A 21,110-nucleotide genomic window follows, 5' to 3' on the forward strand; every position below is an offset into this window, starting at 1 on the left:
GACCTGACATCCATTTTTATCAAATTAAAATACAATGATGTACTTTGAGAGATATTTCCATATAAAAGATGTTATAAGTGTACGCTGTGACTTGAAAGTTTAGAAGCTGTACAGGAAAGTCATTTTCAGTTATAATCTGAACATTGGCCTTGTACATTTTGCAATTCTAGCATATCCTACAAAGAATCCACAAAGTAACAACACCAGTATTATTTTAAGGTCAGCTGTCACTAGCAGCTGGAATGCACCTGTTCAGAATGATGATTATTTAAATGACCACAGGCAGCACACTTCACAAAAAGAACATTCAGTGAACAACAGTACAGAGTTCCTTATACCACGAGAAAGCAACAGGCAGAGCTAAAATATTTCAGAAGAATTCTTCTGCAATTGTTTGTAACTGGTGGAAGAGCAACATTGGGAAATACAAGTAATCTACCAGTTTTTGGATTAACTGTGCAAAGAAACCAAAAAAAGTGTATTTTTAAATAAAATGACAATGTTAGCCAACTTCCGTATCGGCATCCTTTCATCTACAAAAGTTGACGGACACATAGTAAACAAATCCATTTCAGATGGGGTGTCTTCATGTGTTGATAGCTAAAGAGGCCAATCTCGAGAGGCTGGTTCTGTCACACATGAAGCCACCAACTCTTAGTGTTTTTGACATTGTTGCCAAACTGCTGTAGCCACTGGTCATCGTGTGGTGCACACCAACCCACAGGTGATGCTGCCATTTTCTTTCTTGGTCAGCTAGTGACTCCCAGGTGTGATAATCAATATTTAGGGCCATCATGTCACGCTTGCAAGCATTCCTCAAGCAGAACGTTTTGCATCCAGCTGGTCATCTGAAGGTAGCTCCTGCTACCTCACCATGCAGACTCCTTGAGCATGCAACTGCCTTCCATCCTGTGGACATGCCCAAACCAAAGAAACCACCCGTTTGATGAACATTAACAAGCATGGGAGCTTTGCCTTTGAAATGAAGCCACATTTATGATTTTGACCTGCCAAGATATACTCAAAATACACCCAGACAGCGAAGCTGGAAATTGTTGAGCTTCCTTTCTTAATAGCTGCAAGTCATCCATGTTCTGCATGAAGTCAGAGAATGAAGAAATACTCACCTGGCACTATGGGCCGGCACAGTGGTTAGCACTGCAGCCTCACAGTGCCAGAGACCTGGGTTCGATTCTAGCCTTGGGTGACTCTCTGTGTGGAGTTTGCATGCTCTCCCCATGTCTGTGTGGGTTTCCTCCAGGTGCTCCGGTTTCCTCCCACAGTCCAAAGATTGGTAAGGTTGATTGGCCATGCTAAGTTGTACCTTAGTGTCCTAACATGTATAGGCTAGGGGAATTAGTGGGCTAAATATATGGGGTTACGGGGAAAGGGCCTGGGTAAGATGCTCTTTGAAGAGTCAGTGCAGACTCAAAGAGCCAAATGGCTTCCTACTGCACTGTAGGGATTTTATGATCCCATGAAGTAAGCAGATGTCCCTCGGAGCTGAATACTACCAGGAGCTGTTTTCTGTGAGATGGTCATCTCCCAGTCTGCAGTTGATGCTTTCCTTCCCATCATGGATGAGTTAGATGAAGAACCTTCATCACTTGAGTTTGAGAAAGCCATAAACTGCTTAGAAAATAGAAAGACACCCAGCAAAGGTGTAATTCCAACCAAACTGCAAAAGTGTGGAAAGTCCCATCTATTACCACATTTTTATGATCTTCTCCTTTTCTGCTTGAAAGTAGGCTCCATTCCACAGGAGATGCGGGATGCAAAAATCATCACGCTGTCCAAAAACAAAGCCAACACAGACTGAAATAACTACAGGGTCATTTCACGCCTTAGTGTCTCAGGGAAAACCTTTGCTAGGGTCATATGTAAAATATTCAATTTACTTGCAGGCCGAGTGTACCTAGAAGCACAATGCAGTTTCTATACAAGCAGCTCTACTACGGACATGATCTTCTCCATATGCCAGCTACGAGGGAAGTATACGAAATAGGTTATACCTCTCTACCGTACTTTCGTGAATCTCGCTAAGGCATTCAACAGAGTCAGCAGAGCACAGCTCTACAAGACTCTGCAAAAAAAAGCTGTCCATAAAAGCTCCTCAGTCGCATCCGCTCCTTCCATGACAAGCAGCACTTTTTTTAAAAATTCCTTCACAGAATGTGGGCGTCATTGTCCAGGCCACCATTTGCTGCCTATTCCTAACTGCCCTTGAGAAGATGGTGGTGAGCCACCTTCTTGAATCATTCCAGTCCATGTGGTCATAGGTACACAAATAGTGCTGTTAGGAACGGAGTTTCAGGATTTATTTCTAGGACATTGAAGGAACAGTGATATAGTTTCAATTCAGGATTGTGCGTGGCTTGGAGGGTACATGCAGGCGATGGTGTTACCATGCATGTGCTGCCCTTGTCCTTTTAGTGGTAGAGTTTGCAAGTTTGGAGTGTGCTGTCGAAGGAGCCTTACTGAGTTTCTGCAGTGGATCTTGTAGATGGCACTGCTGCAACTGTTCGTCAGTCATGGAAGGAATGTATGTTTAAGCTGGTGGATTGGGTGCCAATCAAGAGAACTGCTTCATCCTTGGATGGTGTTTTTGGAGCTACACTCGCTACACTGTAGAGTTTATTGACTCCACTTCCAACAGTTTCACAGTGAAGAATGGAGCGAAACAGGGCTGTATCCTAGTGCACAGTTTGTTTGGCATCTTCTTATCCATGCTCCTGACTTTTGCCTTCCCTGCAGATATGGAAGGAGTCGACTTGCACACTAGGTCAGATGGAAAGTTCTACAATCTATCAAGACTGAAAGCAAGGGCAAAAACACACAGCATCCTAATCAAAGAACTCCTGAGTCTCAACAAAGAAATTAAACCAGACGGACCACCTGGCATTGACCTAAGCACCGGAGAAGACAATGGCAACAAAAAAAGCGCTGTTGACCCTGCAAAGTCCTCCTTACTAACATCTGGGGGCCGGTGCCCAAATTGAAAGAGCTGTCTCACAGACTAGTTAAGCAACAGCCTGATGTAGTCGTATTCACGGAATCATACCTTACAGATAACACCCAAGACACCACCATTACCATTCCTGGATATGTCCCTCCAGCAGGACAGACCCAGCAGAGGTGGCAGCACAGTGGTATACAGTCGTGAGGGAGTTGCCTGGAAGTCCTTAACATCAATTCGGGACCCCATGAAGTTTCATGGCTTCAGGTTAAACATGGGCGAGGAAACTTCTTACTGATTAACATGTACCGTTCTCCTTCAGCTAATGAATCAGTATTCCTCCATGTTGAACAACACTTGGAGGAAGCACTGAGGGTGGTAAGGAGGCAAAATGTACTCTGGGTGGGGGATTTCAAAGTCCACCATCAAGAGTGGCTCGGCAGCAGCACTACTGATCAAGCTGATGGGGTCCTAAAGGATATAACTGCTAGACTGAGTCTGCAGCAGGTGGTGAAGGAACCAACAAGAGGAAAATACATACTTGACCTCATCCTTGCCAATCTGCCGGCTGCAGATGCATCTGTCCATGACGGTATTGGTAAGAGTGACAACCGCACAGTCTTTGTGGAGACGAAGCCCCGCGTTCACATTGAGAATAACCTGCATCATGTTGTGCGGCACTATCACTGTGCTAAATGGGACAGATGTCGAACAGTTCTAGCAATTCAAGACTGGGCATCTATGAGGCACTGTGGGCCATCAACAGCAGTGGAACTATACTCCAACACAATCTGCAACCCCATGGCCCGACATATTCCCCACTCAACATTACCATCAAGCCAGAGGATCAACCCTGGTTCAATGGAGAGTGCAGGAGGGCATGCCAGGAACACCAGGCATACCTAAAAACGTCAACCTGATGAAGCTACTAAACAGGACAATTTGCATGCCAAACTGCATAAACAGCAAGTGATCCCACAACCAACAGGTCAGATCCAAGCTCTGCAGTCCTGTCACATCACAGTCGCGATTGGGGTGGACAATTAAACAAATCACTGGAGGAGGGGGCTCCACAAATATCTCCATCCTCAATAATGGAGGAGCCCAGCACATCAGTGCAAAAGATAAGGCTGAAGCATTCGCAGCAATCTTCAGCTAGAAATGCCAAGTGGATGATCCATCTTGACCTCCTCCAGTCATCTTAGATGCCAGTCTCCAGCGAATTTGATTCACTCCACATGATATCAAGAAACGGTTGGAGGCACTGGATACTGAAAAGGCAATGTGCCCTGACAACATTCCGGTAATAGTACTGAAGACTTGTGCTCCAGAACTTGCCGCTCCCCTTGCCAAGCTCTTCCACTACATTTACAACACTGGCATCTACCCGACAATGTGGAAAATTGCCCATGTGTGTCCGAAACACAAAAAGCAGGACAAATCCAACCTGGCCAATTACCACCCAATCAGTCTACTCTCGATCATCAGTAAAGTGCCATCTCAGTAAAGCATCAACAGTGCTATCAAGCAACACCTGCTCAGTCATCCCAGTTTGGGTTTCGCCAGGGTCACTCAGCTCCTGACCTCATTACAGCCTTGGTTCAAACATGGACGAAAGAGCTGAATTCCGAAGGTGAAGTGAGAGTGACAGCCCTAGACATCAAGGTCACATTCGACCGAGTGTGGCAGCAAGGAGCCCCAGTAAAACTGGAATCAATGGGTACCAGGGGGCAAACTCTCTGCTGGTTGGAGTCATTCCTGATACATAGAAAGATGGTTGTGGTTGTGGAGGGTCAGAGATCTCAGCTCCAGGACATCTCTGCAGGTGTCCCTCAGGGTTGTGTGCTAGGCCCAACAATCTTCAGCTGCTTCATCAATGACCTTCCCTCCGTCATAAGGTCAGAAGTGATGATGTTTGTTGATGATTGCACAATGTTCAGCACCATTTGCGGCTCCTCAGATACTGAAGCAGTCCATGTTCAAATGCAACAAGATCTGGACAATATTCAGGCTTGGGCTGACAAGTGGCAAGTAACATACGTGCCACACAAATGCCAGGCAATAACCATCACCATAAGAGACATTCTAACCACCTTGACATTCAATGGTGTTACCATCACTGAATCTCCCACTGTCAAAATCCTTGGGATTACGATTGACCAGAAACTCAACTGGACTCATCACATAAACACAGTGGCTACAAGAGCAGATCAGAGGCTCGGAATACTGCAGCGAGTAACTCACCTCCTGACTCCCCAAAGCTTATCCACCATCTACAAGGCACAAATCAGGAGTGTGATGGAATACTCCCCACTTCAGCTCGAACACTCAAGAGGACTTCTGGAGGAATTCAGAAGAATGACGGGAGACCTTATAGAAACATATAAGATTATGAAGGGAATAGATAATGTAGAAGCAGGGAAGTTGTTTCCACTGGCAGGTGAAACTAGAACTAGGGGCCATGGCCTCAAAATAAGGGGAAACAGATTTAGGCCTGAGTTGAGGAGGAACCTCTTCACCCAAAGGGTTGTGAATCTGTGGAATTCCCTGCCCAGTGAAGCAGTTGAGGCTACCTCATTGAATGTTTTTAAGGCAAGGATAGACAAATTTTTGAACAGTAAAGGAATATGGTGAGTGGGCAGGTAAGTGGAGCTGAGTCCACGAAAAGATCAGCCATGATCTTATTGAATGGCGGGGCCAGATGACCTACTCCTGCTCCTAGTTCTTATGTTCTTATTGACACCATCCAAGACAAAGCAGCCCACTTGATTGGCACCACATCGAACAAACACCCACTCCCTCCATCACCGATGCTCAGTAGAAGCAGTGTGTACTATCTACAAGATGCACTGCAGCAATTCACCAAAGATCCTTAGACAGCATCTTCCAAATGCATGACCACTTTCATCGAGAAGGACAAGGGCAGCAAATACTTGGGAACACCACCACCTGCAAATTCCCCTCCAAGCCACTCACCATCCTGACTTGGAAATATATCACCATTCCTTCAGTCAGTGGGCCAAAATCCTGGAATTCCTTCCCTAATGGCATTGTGGGTCAACCCACAGAACACGGACTGCAGCAATTCAAGGTGGCAGCTCAACATTGCCTTCTCAAGGGCAACTCGGGATGGGCAATAAATGCTGGCCAGCCAGCAACGTCCATGTCCCATAATGAATAAAAAATGCAGTGCAAATCACCCACATAGAAACTGTCACTCCCATACATGTAACTTCTTCTCCCTGATTAGTGTCAAGAAAATCAGTGGCACAGTAGTTAGCACTGCTGCCTCACAGCTGGGACCCGGGTTCAATTCCGGCCTCGGGTGACTGTGCAAACTCCATACAGACATTCTCCCCGTGTCTGCGTGGGTTTCTTCTGGGTGCTCTCGTTTCCTCCCACAGTCCAAAGATGTGTGGGTTAGGTTGATTGGCCATGATAAATTGTCCCTTATTGTCAGTGGGATTAGGAGGGTAAATATGTGGGGTTACGGGGATAGGACCTGGGTGGGATTGTCATCGGTGCAGAGTTGATGGGCTGCAGATTCTATGATCCTATGAAAACCACAGTGAAAAGTTTTTTTTAAGTTTATTCATTAGTGTCTCAAGTTGGCTTATATTAACGCTCCAATGAAGTTACTGTGAAAATCCTCTATTCGCCACACTCCGGCTTTTGGGTACACCGAGGGAGAATTTAGCATGGCCAACGCACCTAACTAGCACATCTTTCGGACAAGGGACAATGTGTTGCATTTCAACCCTGACCACACTAAATAACATGCCAGTCGAAGTAGTCAGCTACCTTCGATCCACAGGTGACAGAAAACGTCCCTTGGTGCAGAACTTGAAACACACAGAAAGAGCAGCTTGGCTGATTGACGAAACTGGCAAGGAATAACACTGAACTGACTCTTCGGATCAAGCTAACAGTTTAGAAGGCCTGTGTTCATTGCACCTTGTTGTATGACTGTGAAACTAGGGGGTAGCAATGGTATAAACCAGTTTCAGATTCGACAATGTGCAAACGCTATTCACAGAAAATCTGCTCACAAAGTAACATTTTTGCAACTTGACAACCTCCAGCAGTTAAAAACAATAAAAGCTGATAACTTTTAACAAACATACCAATTACACTGAGTAATCTAAAGCTTCAGAATTGAGTAAAGATTTCAGGTCTATCTTAAGAAGATCGAATTAAAATCCACAATTGCTGGTTTCGGGGCAATCGATAAGAAACCAGAACGGTGTGAGGGAAACAAGAATCAGCTGTCCCAAGCAAGGAGGCAGATGATAAAGGCGGACAAGTTAGACCCGGAGTCAATAATAATAACAGCTCGAAAATAATCTGATGTGAACAGCCGGATACCAGGCGAGTAGCGCCAGCTCCTCGCTCCCATGTAATCCTCCAGCCGGGGCTCAGGCTGCTTGTCAGGCCGCTGGGGCTCAGAGGGGAGAGGGCGGTGGGGCTCAGAGGGGAGAGGGCGGTGGGGCTCAGGGCCGGGAAACAAGCGACCCCAGGGACGGGGAGTCACACAAAATGGAGTCGGCTTCCACGCACGGAAATTAATTCCTCACCTCGACCCTCCGCCGGTGCGGCCAGCTAAGGTCCCAGCTGGGCCAGGGTGGCCTGGCGGTCCTGGCTGGCTTCGGGGCCGCTCTTCCCTGCGCCTCGCTCTGTCTCACCGGGCCCCCCTCCCCGAGCCGTTGCTATTCGATACCGCGAGCACGCTCGGCCGTTGCTATTGGAGACCCTCCCCTCCGGCGAGTGTGCTCCCCGCCGTTGCTATTGGAGACCCTCCCCTCCGGCGAGTGTGCTCCCCGCCGTTGCTATTGGAGACCCTCCCCTCCCGCGAGCACGTTCCGCCGTTGCTATTGGAGACCCTCCCCTCCGGCGAGCGTGCTCCCCGCCGTTGCTATTGGAGACCCTCCCCCTCCCCCGCGAGCACGTTCCGCCGTTGCTATTGGAGACCCTCCCCTCCCGCGAGCGTGCTCCCCACCGTTGCTATTGGAGACTCTCCCCTCCCGCGAGCGTGCTCCCCACCGTTGCTATTGGAGACTCTCCCCTCCCGCGAGCGTGCTCCCCACCGTTGCTATTGGAGACTCTCCCCTCCCGCGAGCGTGCTCCCCACCGTTGCTATTGGAGACTCTCCCCTCCCGCGAGCGTGCTTTTCACCGTTGCTATTGGAGACTCTCCCCTCCCGCGAGCGTGCTCCCCACCGTTGCTATTGGAGACTCTCCCCTCCAGCGGCCGCGCTCTCACCCAGTCGCTCTGTGGCGCGCTCCTCCCGGGGCAATATTTACAGAGGCTGCCAGGGTAACCCCGGGCAAGCTGCCAGAGCCTAGCCCCACCCGCAACACCATCGCAATTGCATCAACAAACACAGAAATGCTGCAAAACTCTCAGCAGGTCAGGCTGTTGGTGGGTGGATGGATGGGGGGAACAGCGTTAAGCTCAAGTCTCTTTCATTAGAAAGAGATTTCCTAGTAGTTGTGCCCCTCTGTGAAAATGGGACTTTTGGGGATTAAGTTTGAAGAGACTGGACCAACCCCCTGGTGTCTTATTAGAGTTGCAATTTGTTTTGTTTGTATGGGAAGAGGAGCAGAGTTAACGCTTCGGGCGAATGACCTTTCGTCAGAACTGTACCTGGAGCAGATTCCAGGTCAAAGAGGACACTTTTGCTAAATCTGCTGACTTCTGTGTTTAGGTACATAGGAGAAATGACCAGCCAGTCCATAAAGCCAGCCCTAGCTGCAATCATGCTGTGTAACTGCTCACTTCCAGGAGATTCCGCAATCTCCTGGAAGAGGCAAAGCAAACAGGAAAAAGACACCCAGGCCCAAAAAGGGAAACTGGAAGATTCCTATCTACTAACTCCCTGAGGTTATATCTTCTGAAGTCATGGAGTCCTTTTCTGTGTGCAGGCTGGGAACACACAGTTATGCCTTAACTGTGCAGTCTTTCCAAGTTTCCACATCATGGTTTCCAAGTGTTGCCAACTTTGATTCCCACACTCCAGCCATGAGTCACCATCCTTGTGGTGCACAGCCTTCCTATGCCAGTTGGAAAGCAAAAAGACTCATTACCCAACTGGATGTTGCTTGACTGTGCAGTCAGTGTGGATTGATCCAATTCCGGGAGAATCCACACCAACACTGAAGGGTTGGCAACCCTTGCCTTTCACAACTTCTCTTTTCCTCTCCCCTACCTCCGTGCTGTCAGAATCCTCGTCAGACATCCAATTTTGGATGAACTGTAACTTCTTTCACCAAAGCCGTCATCTTTATCAGTCACCACGAACTTAGCAGTCTCCCTGCTGAGTAAATTATCTGCCCTGGCCATTGTCTTAGACTGGATTGGACTGTTATCAACCTATTTGACTCCAAGATGAACCGCCGTCCCCTTGAACCTCTTCATAACATTGCCTGCTTCCATCCTTACCTCAGTTCAGTTACTCCTGAAATCTTTGTTTATTTGTTTGTAACCTCCAGACTTGATGATTATAATGTTTTCTTGGCTACCCTCCCATCTGCCAGAAACTTCAGTATGCCCAAATCTCTGCTGCCTGCATTCTATCCCAAGCCACTTCTATTCTTGCTGATCTATGCTAGTGTCTGTACCCCTAATTTTAAATTTATCATCATTTCTTTAAATTCTACCTCATAACAACAGAACAATACATATTATAATGAATTATTTCTAAGCATTTTCCTCAAACCAATATCGGATATTTCTACTTTATCAGAGGACAATATTTTCTGTAACATGTATGTAGGATATTTCCTCTTTTTGATATAGTTTAATTCATACCCAAACTGGGGTTATGAGGATAGAGCAGGGGTTGGGGGTGGGCCTGGGTAAGATGCTCTTTCGGAGGAGCAGTGCAGACCCAATGGGCTGAACGGTCTCCTGCACTGTAGGGATTTTATCTGCGGTTCTACAAAAAGCAATGTAATAGTTTTCCACTAGAGGGTGCTTCAAAATGGATCCAAAGGGAAATTTTCTTAATCTCATAATGTGGCATTTTGAGTGTTGTGTTCTTTGTCATTTTAGATCATTTTAAGAAATAAAAATACCTAAAGAACTTGATTCAAAATTTTAGAGAGGTGATATTTTTCATAAGTTACATTAACTTGGTAAGGCTTATTTGTCATCTAGTTAATATCAATATGTAACTGTTTCAAACCTGTACCCTAGTCCGTAACATAGAGCTGATTGTTTTGTTGACCAGTTTTTCTGAAAAGATTTGTCAATAAACCTGGATAAAGGCATACTTTCTTTTAAAAATGTTTTAATGTATTTATTGGGCTGAAACTACTGGGTGAGTTTTAAAAGACTAGCAAAATTATGCAGCAAAATTTAATGTGACATCTTATTGAATACTTTTTGAAAATCTAAATATGGTTTCCTTTTATCTACCCCATTTCCCAAACACAATTTCCTCATCATAAAATCATGTTGATTCCGCATATTCATATTATGATTTTTGAAATGATGTGTTACCACTTCCTTAATAATGGATTCCAGTATATTCCTCAAATGATATCAGATTAATTATTTGTTGTTTTCTGTCTCTCTCTCTCTCTCTCTCTTCCTCCTTTTGTGAGCAAGAGTTATGATTTAAGATATAATTAAAACCCAGTTACACTTAATTAACAAAGTACAACTTTTCAGTATTTTTAATAGCCATATTAAAGCATAAAAGGGAATCTTCTCATCAGATCAGTGCTTTCTATTTATTTGTAGTCTGTGGGATTTCAACAGCATACACTGTGCAGAAGCATAGAACAATTGACGGTAACTTCTGAGTCTCCACATTCAACCGTGCACGTGTCGGCTGCAGCAGTTGCTTGTCAGTTCATAGAAGTGTATATGAGTGCTGGTGTACAGTAACACTACCACAAAATCTGGGCCAACAACATCTAAACTTGCAGTAAAGCCTCTGAGATCTGCTGCTTGAACTTAAATACTGATAAAGAACCATCCAGAGGCTAGCATACAGAACTGCACAAAGTCTCAACCACCAGATTAGCACTAGCTTTCAATCTATTATCTAACATGAAAATGGCCCATCACAGCACTGCCTACAGGCATCTAAAGATTAACACTTCTAAATTGGATTTGACACCACTTGAGCATGAGTTGGATTTTCAATGCATTTTGGAACAAAATGTTGCAGCCCACTCAGAATAATATAAAATTAGTATACCTTTGCTGTTATTTAAAGAGAAGTGCAAAGGATACATTTTGGTACGAGTTGGTACAAAGTTATTTAAAGAGAATGCAGGAAAAGAAAAAGGTGGAAGCATACCTTCACAAATCTTTGTAGATGACAAATTGAGAAGGCTGTTAAAATGATGGGATCCTTAATATAGGAAGACTGTATAAAGTAGGGATGTTAAGCCGAACTTTGATTAAACACTGGTTAGACCTCAGCTTGAGTACTATGTTTAATTCTGGGCACCACACTTGAGAAAGGACCAAGGTCAAGTCCTTGGAAAGGGTGCAGAAGAGATTTATTAAAATTATACCAGGACTTTGGGGAGACAGCGGCATATAATGTCACTGAACTAGTAATCCAGAGGCACAGGATGATGTCCTGGGCACAAGGGTTCAAATCTCAGCTTGGCAGCTGGTGGAATTCAAATTCAATTGATAATCTGGAATTTAAAGATAATGTCAGTAATGGTGACCATGAAACCATTGTCGATTGTCATAAAAACCTATCAGGTTAACTCATCCTTGAAGGAAGGAAATCTGCCGCCTGCCCTACATGTGACTCCAGACACACAGCAGTGCTGTTGACTCAGAAATGGTACAGCAAGCCACTCAGTTCAAGGGTAATTAGGGATGGTCAGCAAATGCTGTCCTTGTCAGAAAAGGTTTTGTAGAGAGATTGGAGAAGCTGGAGTTGCCCTCCTTGAAGCAGAGAAAGGTAAGAAGTGGTCTGAAAGAGGTGTTCAAATAGAGTGAATAAGAAGAAACTATTTCCAGTGATTAGAGGGTTGCTAACTAGAAGATACAGATTTAAGGCAATCGGGGGTAAATGTTCTTCTTCTGAGTCAGTCCTTCATGATCAAGGATAACTTATTCCACATTGTTTCGATAGGTTTTATGATGGCTGTTAAGTCCAATGTGCCATCTGCAGACTCTGCCACATGTGGGACAGGTGGTGCTTGACGGGTTGGGTAGATGGGTTGTATGAAGGTCTGTGCACGCCCTCTGACACCTTGACATTCCTGATAAAGTCTCTCCGTGTGTTTGGTGCCTTCATGTGTGAGCCTTCTCCATTTTGGTTGATCACAACCCAGGGTGTCCCATGAGTCAATGGATATGCTTGACCTCTTCAGGAATGCTTTGAGGACAAAGAATTATAGAATCCCTACAGTGCAGAAGGAGGACATTCGGTCCATCAAGTCTGCACTGACAACAATCCCACCCAGGCCCTATCCCGTAACCTCACATATTTACTTTGATAATCCTCCTGACACTAAGGGCCAATCAACCTAATCTGCAAATCTTTGGACTGTGGGAGGAAACCAGAGCACCCAGAGGAAACCCACGCAGACACAGGGAGAACGTGCAAACTCCGCACAGACAGTGACTCACGCCGGAACTGAACCCGGGCCCTTGGCGCTGTGAGGCAGCAGTGCTAACCATTGTGCCACTGTGCTGCCCATAAAACATTTCCACCATCCTCCTGGAAATGTCTTGGTGTCACCAAATTCCAAATAGATCAGTTGCTTTTGGGGGGTATGGTATCAGGCATATGAACAACATGTCCTAACCCATGCTGCCTCTAACAAATCCTTGACAACAGGTGGTAGGACCACATCTCCAACACAGAAGGTAGCTAATGTTCCCAGCATGTACACCATACTGAGCCAGTGGCACTTGAGATGGCTTGGACATGTGAGCCGCATGGAGAATGACAGGATCCCCAAGGATATATTGTACAGCCAGCTCACCATTGACACCAGACCCACTTGGCACCCGTCCCTTCACTTCAAAGATGTCTGCAAACATGACATTAAGTCTTGTGACATGGACGACATACTTTTGGAACAAATTGCAAGAGCTGGTGGACAGCAGTGAAGGAGGGAGTGAAAAGAAGCGATGCAGCAGCTGGCAAGGCATTAGATGGCACCACAAAGAGAGCTAGATGCTGCCAAACCTATCAGTGACCTATTGGTGCGCACCCGTCGTCTCTTCAGACAGGGAGGCCTAGAAGATCCAGCGACAGCCGTTTTTGGGTGATTTGTGCCTCGATGCTGGACAAGTTGGCTTGGGGGAGGATTCTACTGTTGGACCAGCTTTCTTGCCACTGGATTTTGAGGATCTTGCACCACTGGTGGTACTCTTCCAGTGCTTTGAGATTCCTGTAGTAGGTGTCCAAGTCTACAAAGCGTACAGGAGTTTTGGGATTACTGCTGCTTGGCAAACCATGACTTTAGTCTCTAGTTTGAGATCCTGGTACCCAAATATTATTTTCCTCAGTTGGCCAAAGGCTGAGTTGGCACATTGGAAGCAATGATGAATTTCATCCTCTGTGTCTGCCTTCATCAAGAGGAAGCTCTAAAGACATAGAAAATAATTTACATTTACCAGGATTTTGCCTTTGATCTTAATTGGCTGGGGGGTGGTGGGGGGAGGGGATGTTTTACTGTCAGAGCTGGTTGGAAGAGGACCTTAGTTTTCTGATGTGAAGCGAGATGAGGAAACAGTGATTTGTTGTGATCTGCCTGAATGTGCTGCCTGGAAGGGTGGTGGAAGCTGATTCATTAATAACTATTGAAGGGAAGGAATAAGTACCTAAAGGAAATGGAATTGCAGGGCTGTTGGAAAGAGCACGGAAATGAGATTCATTGGGTATCTTAGCCAAAGAGCCAGCTTTCTGTATCATTCTATAATCTTAGAATAATCTTTCCCTGATCTGTGTCTCTTTTTTTTTATACTTTTCCAATTCAATCAAATCAAATCCAATTTAGAGTCTCAACAAGTTGAGACATTTCAGATCCAGGCTGACAAGACAGGGCAAGCGACCAAACCACCCTGTCCTGGGCCTGATCTACATGAGCCAAGCTGATTGGAGAAGGGGGAGGTTCCTCCTCCAAGACTTGAGCTCATTTGCATCCCAGCCAAAAGGCCGAGATGCCGCTTTTAAAAATTGCTTCACATGAAACATATGAAGCTTCAGTGTAACCTAATGACCTCAACCAAGTGCAGCCGACCATACTACACTTGATCTTAGCCAAAAGGCTGAGAAGCGTCTCTTCTGCTACAAATAATTAAAGATTATGGAAAATCTCAGGTGGATGTCAAAAAATCCAAAGGCACCATTGGAAGAGCAGGAAAGTTCTCTTTAATGTCCTTGTCAAAATGTATCCCTCAGCCAATATCACTAAAACATTATCTGGTCATCATCTCATCATTGTCTGTGATTTTGCTGTGCATAAATTGTCTGCTGCATTTCCTATATCACGACAGTATCACATTTCAAAAAGTACTTAATTGGTTGTGAAACAGTTTTGAGGCCATGAAGGATGTAAAATAAAGGCAATTTTTTTGTGTCTTTAATAAACGTATGTGTCTGTATTGGGCCAAACCGGTGTTCATCTAGACTCCAGCCCAAGTCAAGGTGATGAAAACCTTGCCTCTGCTCAATGGTCCCACTCGGAGAAATTACTTTGATTTTTTTTGTGGGTTGACAGCAGATCCTGCCAGTAATTCCACCCAGACTAAAAACTAAACTGATAACCTCAGATGCCTTCCACACGTAAAGAGTGATATATAAAAATGTATGTTTGTCTCACTCTAAAAGGTCACAATAATGTGGGAAATGAATAAGTTAACACGACTTCAGGTTGCTCCCTTGAAGTTTGTTTTAAAGTACATTGTTGATGCTGAGAATGGGAAGTTTCACTTTATACAATATTTGACTCAGTGGCGCTTGATGCGGTTTCTGGTTGTTTTGAAACAAAGAAGTTTTCCAACAAAGAATCCTTCACCTAGATTAGTATAAAGATTTTTTTGATTAAAAGTAGACACATATACAGAGGAAAACCCAATAATGTGATTTGTAATATGAAGGGTGTTATCATTACTGCTACTAATGTTATTAAACTGTTACAACACTTCTAAAAGAATGAAAACATTTCTGCTGTAACAAACGTTTCATCTACTGAGGTGCAAACTCTCTACAGCAAAGCAATATGCTGGGGTGATCAGTAAGTTTGCGGACGTCACAAAATTGGCAGGACTTGCAGATAGTGAGGAGCATTGTCAGATGCTACAGAAGGATATAGATAGGCTGGAAATTTGGGCAAAGAAATGGCAGATGGAGTTCAATCCTGATAAATGCAAAGTGATGCATTTTGGTAGAAATAATGTAGGGAGGAGCTATACGATAAATGGCAGAACCATAAAGGATGTAGATACGCAGAGGGACCTGGGTGTGCAAGTCCACAGATCCTTGAAGGTGATGTCACAGGTGGAGAAGGTGGTGAAGAAGGCATATGGCATGCTTGCCTTTATAGGACGGGGCATAGAGTATAAAAGTTGGGGTCTGATGTTGCAGATGTATAGAACGTTGGTTCGGCCGCATTTGGAATACTACGTCCAGTTCTGGTCGCCACACTACCAGAATGACGTGGAGGCTTTGGAGAGAGTACAGAGGAGGTTTACCAGGATGTTGCCTGGTATGGAGGGGCTTAGTTATGAGGAGAGATTGGGTAAACTGGGGTTGTTCTCCCTGGAAAGACGGAGGATGAGGGGAGACTTAATAGAGGTGTATAAAATTATGAAAGGCATAGATAGGGTGGACGGTGGGAAGCTTTTCCCCAGGTCGGTGGTGACGTTCACGAGGGGTCATAGGTTCAAGGTGAAGGGGGGGAGGTTTAACACAGATATCAGAAGGACATATTTTACACAGAGGGTGGTGGGAGCCTGGAATGCGTTGCCGGGCAAGGTGGTGGAGGCGGACACACTGAGAACGTTTAAGACTTATCTAGATAACCATATGAACGGAGTGGGAATGGAGGGATACAAAAGAATGGTCTAGTTTGGACCAGGGAGCGGCACGGGCTTGGAGGGCCGAAGGGCCTGTTCCTGTGCTGTATTGTTCTTTGTTCTTTGTTCTTTCTTTGCTGATTGGTGTCGATCATTTTGGAATGTTCCAAGAGCTGGGCCTACTTGAGAACTTACTGTTCAGAGAGTGACACATCAAGAAGGCAAATGGTTAGTTGGCCTTCATAGCAAGAGGATTAGAGTATAGGAATAGGGATGTTTTGCTGCAATTGTATAGGGCGTTGGTGAGGCCACACCTGGAGTATTGTGTGTAGTTTCGGTGTCCTTATCTTAGGAAGGATGTCCTTGCTATAGAGGAAGTGCAGCAAAGGTTTACCAGGCTGATTCCTGGGATGGCAGGTCTGTCATGTGAGGAGAGATGGTTGGTTAGGATTATATTCATTGGAATTTAGAAGATTGAGAGGGGATCTCATAAAATGTTATAAAATTCTAACAGGATTAGACAGGGTAAATTCAGACAGAATGTTCCCGATGATGGGGGAGTTCAGAACTGGGGGTCATTGTTTGAGGATGAGGGGTAAACCTTTTAGGACTGAGGCGAGGAGAAATTCCTTCATCCAGAGAGTGGTGAATCTGTGGAATTCACTTCCACAGGAAGTAGTTGAGGCCAAAACGTGTGATTTCAAGAGGAAATTAAATGTAGCTCTTGGGGCTAAAGAGATCAAGAGATTTGGGGGGGAAGGCGGGATCAGGATATTGAATTTGATGATCAGCCACGATCAAAATAAATGGTGAAGCAGGCTCAAAGGGATGAATGGCCTATTCCTTCTACTTTCTATGTTTCTATGTTACTGTGGCTATCTACAATTATAAATCATCTAGGTATCAATATATCATCCAGTAAAATATTTAAATGCATCATGCACACCCTGTACATAACTGGCACATTTCTTGAGTAGCTTTTGCTATGGTAACATTTATAATGTATTAATAACTTGTGGCATTGCTAACTATTAGAATACTTAAATACCACATTTCTTTAAATTAAAAAATACAAGCTTCTAACACCAGGTGGGGGTGCTATCCCACTTGTCTGGTAGCTCTTCTTCTTTTGTTTCCCTCCCTCCTGGGCATGGGGGTGGAAGGTGCTTGGTAGGTTTGTTTTATGCATCCTGTACAGAAGTGAATACTGAGTCCAATCCGCCCCACAAGGCTGTGTCCTCAGCCCCTTACTATACTGCTTATACACCTATAACCATGCGGTCAAATTCCCCTCCAACTCGATTTTCAGGTTTGCTGATGACACCACTGTAGTGGGTCGGATCTCAAATAATGACGAGACAGAGTACAGGAATGAGATAGAGAATCTGATGAACTGGTGCAGCAACAATAATCTCTCCCTCAATGTCAGCAAAATGAAGGAGATTGTCATCGACTTCAGGAAGCATAGTGGAGAACATGCCCCTGTCTACATCAATGGGGACGAAATAGAAATAGTCAAGAGCTTCAAGTTTTTAGGTGTCCAGATTACCAACAACCTGCTGACACTATAGTTAAGAAAGCCCACCAACGCCTCCATTTTCTCAGAAGACTAAGGGAATTGGCATGTCAACAACGACTCTCACCAACTTTTACAGATGCACCATAAAAAGCATTCTTTCTGGTTGTATCACAGCTTGGTGTGGCTTGGGCCTGCTCTGGCCAAGACCATAAGAAACTACAAAAGGTCATGAATGCAGCCCCCCATCCATTAACTCTGTCTATACTTCCCACTGCCTCGATAAAGCAGCCAGCATAATTAAGGACGCCACACACCCCAGACATTCTCTCTTCCACCTTCTTCCGTCGGGAAAAAGATACAAAAGTCTGAGGTTACACACCAACCGACTTAAGAACAGCTTCTTCCCTGCTGCCATCAGATGTTTCAATGGACCTACCTCGCACTAAGTTGATCTTTCTCTACACTCTAGCTATGACTGTAACACTACATTCTGCACTCACTCCTTCTCTTTGAATGGTATACTTTGTCTATATAGCGCGCAAGAAATAATACTTTTCATTGTATACTAATACATGTGACAGTAATAAATCAAATCAAATCAAAATCAAGCAAATTACTCCATTTGGACACTTCTTGAGTGCTGTTCTAATCAAGTGATGAGTTTTGTAAATGGTAGAAAAGCTTTAAAGGGCAAGGAGATGAACCGCTCACTGCAGAATTCCCAACTTGTCTTGTAGCTATGATGTTGATATCCAGTTGAACTGGTCCAGCCTCTCAACAGCCGTGGTCCTTCAAGATGTTGAGGTCTTGGGAGAGACAGCAATGCTGGTGCCATTGAAGGTAAACGGGAGATGGCTGGGCTTTCCCTTTTTTTGGAGAAAGTCATTACCTGCCACTTATGTGGCATATGAATGTTACATGTCAATTTCAGCTTGTTTGGATATTATCCAGGTCCTGCTGTAGGCTTGCATGTGCTGCTTTATTATCAGATGAGTTATGAATGGAGCAGTGGATTCATCAGCTATTGGCCCAACTTCTGATTTTATGAATGGGGGTGGGGGTGGGGGTTGAAATTATAGATTAAGTAACTAAGAACATTTTCCTAGGAATACTTTCCTTATAATTCCAGAAAGTAGTCTCACAACACCAAGTTAAAGTCCAGCAGGTTTATTTGGTAGCACGAGCTTTCGGAGCATTGTCCCTTCATCAGGTGAGTGAAGAGTTCAGTTCACAAACAGGGCATATACAGACACAAACTCAATTACAAGATAATGGTTGGAATGCGAGTCTTAACAGGTAATCAAGTCTTTACAGGTACAGACAATGTGAGTGGAGAGAGGGTTAAGCACAGGTTAAAGAGCTGTGAATTGTCTCCAGCCAGGACAGTTAGTGAGATTTTGCAAACCCAGGCAAGTCGTGGGGGTGACAGGTAGTGTGACATGAACCCAAGATCCCGGTTGAGGCCATCCTCATCAGTGTGGAACTTGGCTATCAGTTTCTGCTCAGCGATTCTGCGTTGTCGTGTGTCGTGAAGGCTGCCTTGGAGGATGCTTACCCGAAGATCAGAAGCTGAATGCCATTGACTGCTGAAGCGTTCCCCGACAAGAAGGGAACACTCCTACCTGGTTATTGTTGAGCGGTGTCCATTCATCTGTTGCATGGCCATGCATTTCATCCTTCAACTATTGGAAAATCTGAACTGAATACAGACTGCTCAGCAGGTCTGGCAGCAGCTAGCCAATCCTCGGTGAATTTTATCCTGCTGAGGTGATAATTCTTATAATTCCAGCAGTGATGTCCTGGGGCTGTGATGAATTGACATTCAACATCTACAACCATTTTCCTTTGTGTCAGATTACTCCTCTGACCCCATTGCTATGGCTCCTTGGCACCGTATTTAATCAAATGTCTTTATCAGTGCTCTCTGCCCTGGCAGCCAGCTTTTGCATTCTCTGCATCAAAGCTGTGGTCAGATCAGAACTATGGTACAAAAATAGAGAATGCTAGAAAAACTCAGCAAATCTAGCAGCATCTGTAGGGAGAGAAAACAGAGTTAATGTTTTCTTCAGAACTAAAAGAGAAGGAAAATGTCTTGGATATTATATTGTACAAGAGGGGGTGGAACACTTATTAGTGAGAGCTGCGAGAGATTGCAACAAAGGCGTAGCAAACTTTAAAAACTTTTAAACTTTATTTATTGGTGTCACAAGTTGGCTTACATTAACACTGCAATGAAGTTAGAGAACAAGAGATAGATGGCCTGGAGGGGAAGAGGGGTGGTGGGGAGGGACGATTTTTGCATTGAGACAAAATATATATGAGATATTAAAAAAGGGATTAAGAGGGAGGAGAAAGGTCACAGTCTAAAACTTTTGAACTCAATATTGAATCCTGAGGGTTGTAATGTCCCGAATTGGAAGATAAGATGCTGCTCCTCCAGCCTGTGTTGGGCTTTACTGGAGCATTAGAACAGGCCAAGGACAGATGTATCGGCATGAGAGCAAAGTGCTGAGTTGAAATGGCAAGCAACAGGAGGTCACTTGCACCTCCTTCAGTTTGTTCTACTGTATTTGCTGTTCCCAATGCAACAGGGAGTTTAAGGCCATGCTTGCAGGCTGAGCAAAGGTGTTCCACACTTGAGTAAACTTCCATATTATGAGCCAGATGGCAAAATTATTGGATCGTTGGGCGGCACAGTGGTTAGCACTTTACCGCTTTACTGTGCCAGGGATCCAGGTTCAATTCCCAGCCTGGGCCACTGATTGTGCAGAGTTTGCACATTCTCCCCATGTCCACGTGTGTTTCCTCCGGGTGCTCCAGTTTCCTCCCACAGTCCAAAGATGTGTGGGTTAGGTGGATTGGCCATGCTAAATTGCCCCTTAGTGTCAGGGGGACTAGCTAGGGTAAAAGTATGGGATTATGGGAATAGGGTTCTGGGTGGGATTGTTGTCGGTGCAGACTGAATAGGCTGAATGGCCTCCTTCTGCACTGTAGGATTCTCTAATTCTCTATTGTTCTATGATCATTACTGCCAGTTCGAGCCACGAAATCCACAGGTTCTGGCACAAGGAAATCAAATAACCCAAAATGTCATTGTGATTTGTATTTCCTGAACCGTCTTTCCTTTTCTATAGGGATGGCCAACCTGGCAGCGTCTGTGGAGAGAGAAACAGAGTTAGCGTTTCAAGTCTATGAACTTTCGTCAGAACCTCCAGATTTCCAACACCTTTGGTATTAGGGCTTTATAAACTTTCTGGTTGGAAGCAGAGAAAGACTGCTGAAATGTAATAGTCTTGACTATAGGTGGCTCTTAGCTGCCCGCGCACCTTCGTAAGGAATTATTGAATGGGGCTAATCCCCCCTTGGATAGATTGACCCGTTCAACCTATGTCAGGTGCAGCCAGCCCTCCTGGTGAGTGCGTGGTACTACAGACAGACGATGGCCCGAGGTGAGCAGTGTGCGCCGCGCTGCCCGCCGGGAGATGTAGTCCGCCGCTCCCAACGCCCCCATTGTAAGGCGCGGGGGAAAGACTATATTACCCAGCGTCCCGCGCGGGGGCCAAGCTCGATCGCAGCAGCAGTGAATGGGCAAAGCGCTTGCAAATCCCAGGCGGGGTCCGCTTTGGCAAT

General features: G+C 45.1%; 1 protein-coding gene across 3 annotated transcripts in view; it reads right to left on the bottom strand.

Annotated features, from left to right (window-relative positions):
• Positions 1-8,242, bottom strand: part of lca5 (lebercilin LCA5) — an 84,097-nt gene extending 75,855 nt beyond the window's left edge. Inside the window, exons 1-2 of one of the 3 annotated variants that reach the window (XM_078212442.1) lie at positions 7,531-8,000; positions 5,201-5,326 (exon numbers count right to left, since the gene is read on the bottom strand). The gene's annotated coding sequence lies outside the window, so the exon portion shown is untranslated. Of the gene's footprint in view, positions 1-5,200; positions 5,327-7,530 lie in introns of all 3 variants that reach the window. The other 2 variants (XM_078212441.1, XM_078212443.1) reach the window with 2 other exon arrangements.
• Between the last annotated feature and the right edge of the window lie 12,868 nt (positions 8,243-21,110).

The sequence above is a fragment of the Mustelus asterias genome, chromosome 5, assembly GCF_964213995.1.
Source record: "Mustelus asterias chromosome 5, sMusAst1.hap1.1, whole genome shotgun sequence".
NCBI lineage: Eukaryota > Metazoa > Chordata > Chondrichthyes > Carcharhiniformes > Triakidae > Mustelus > Mustelus asterias.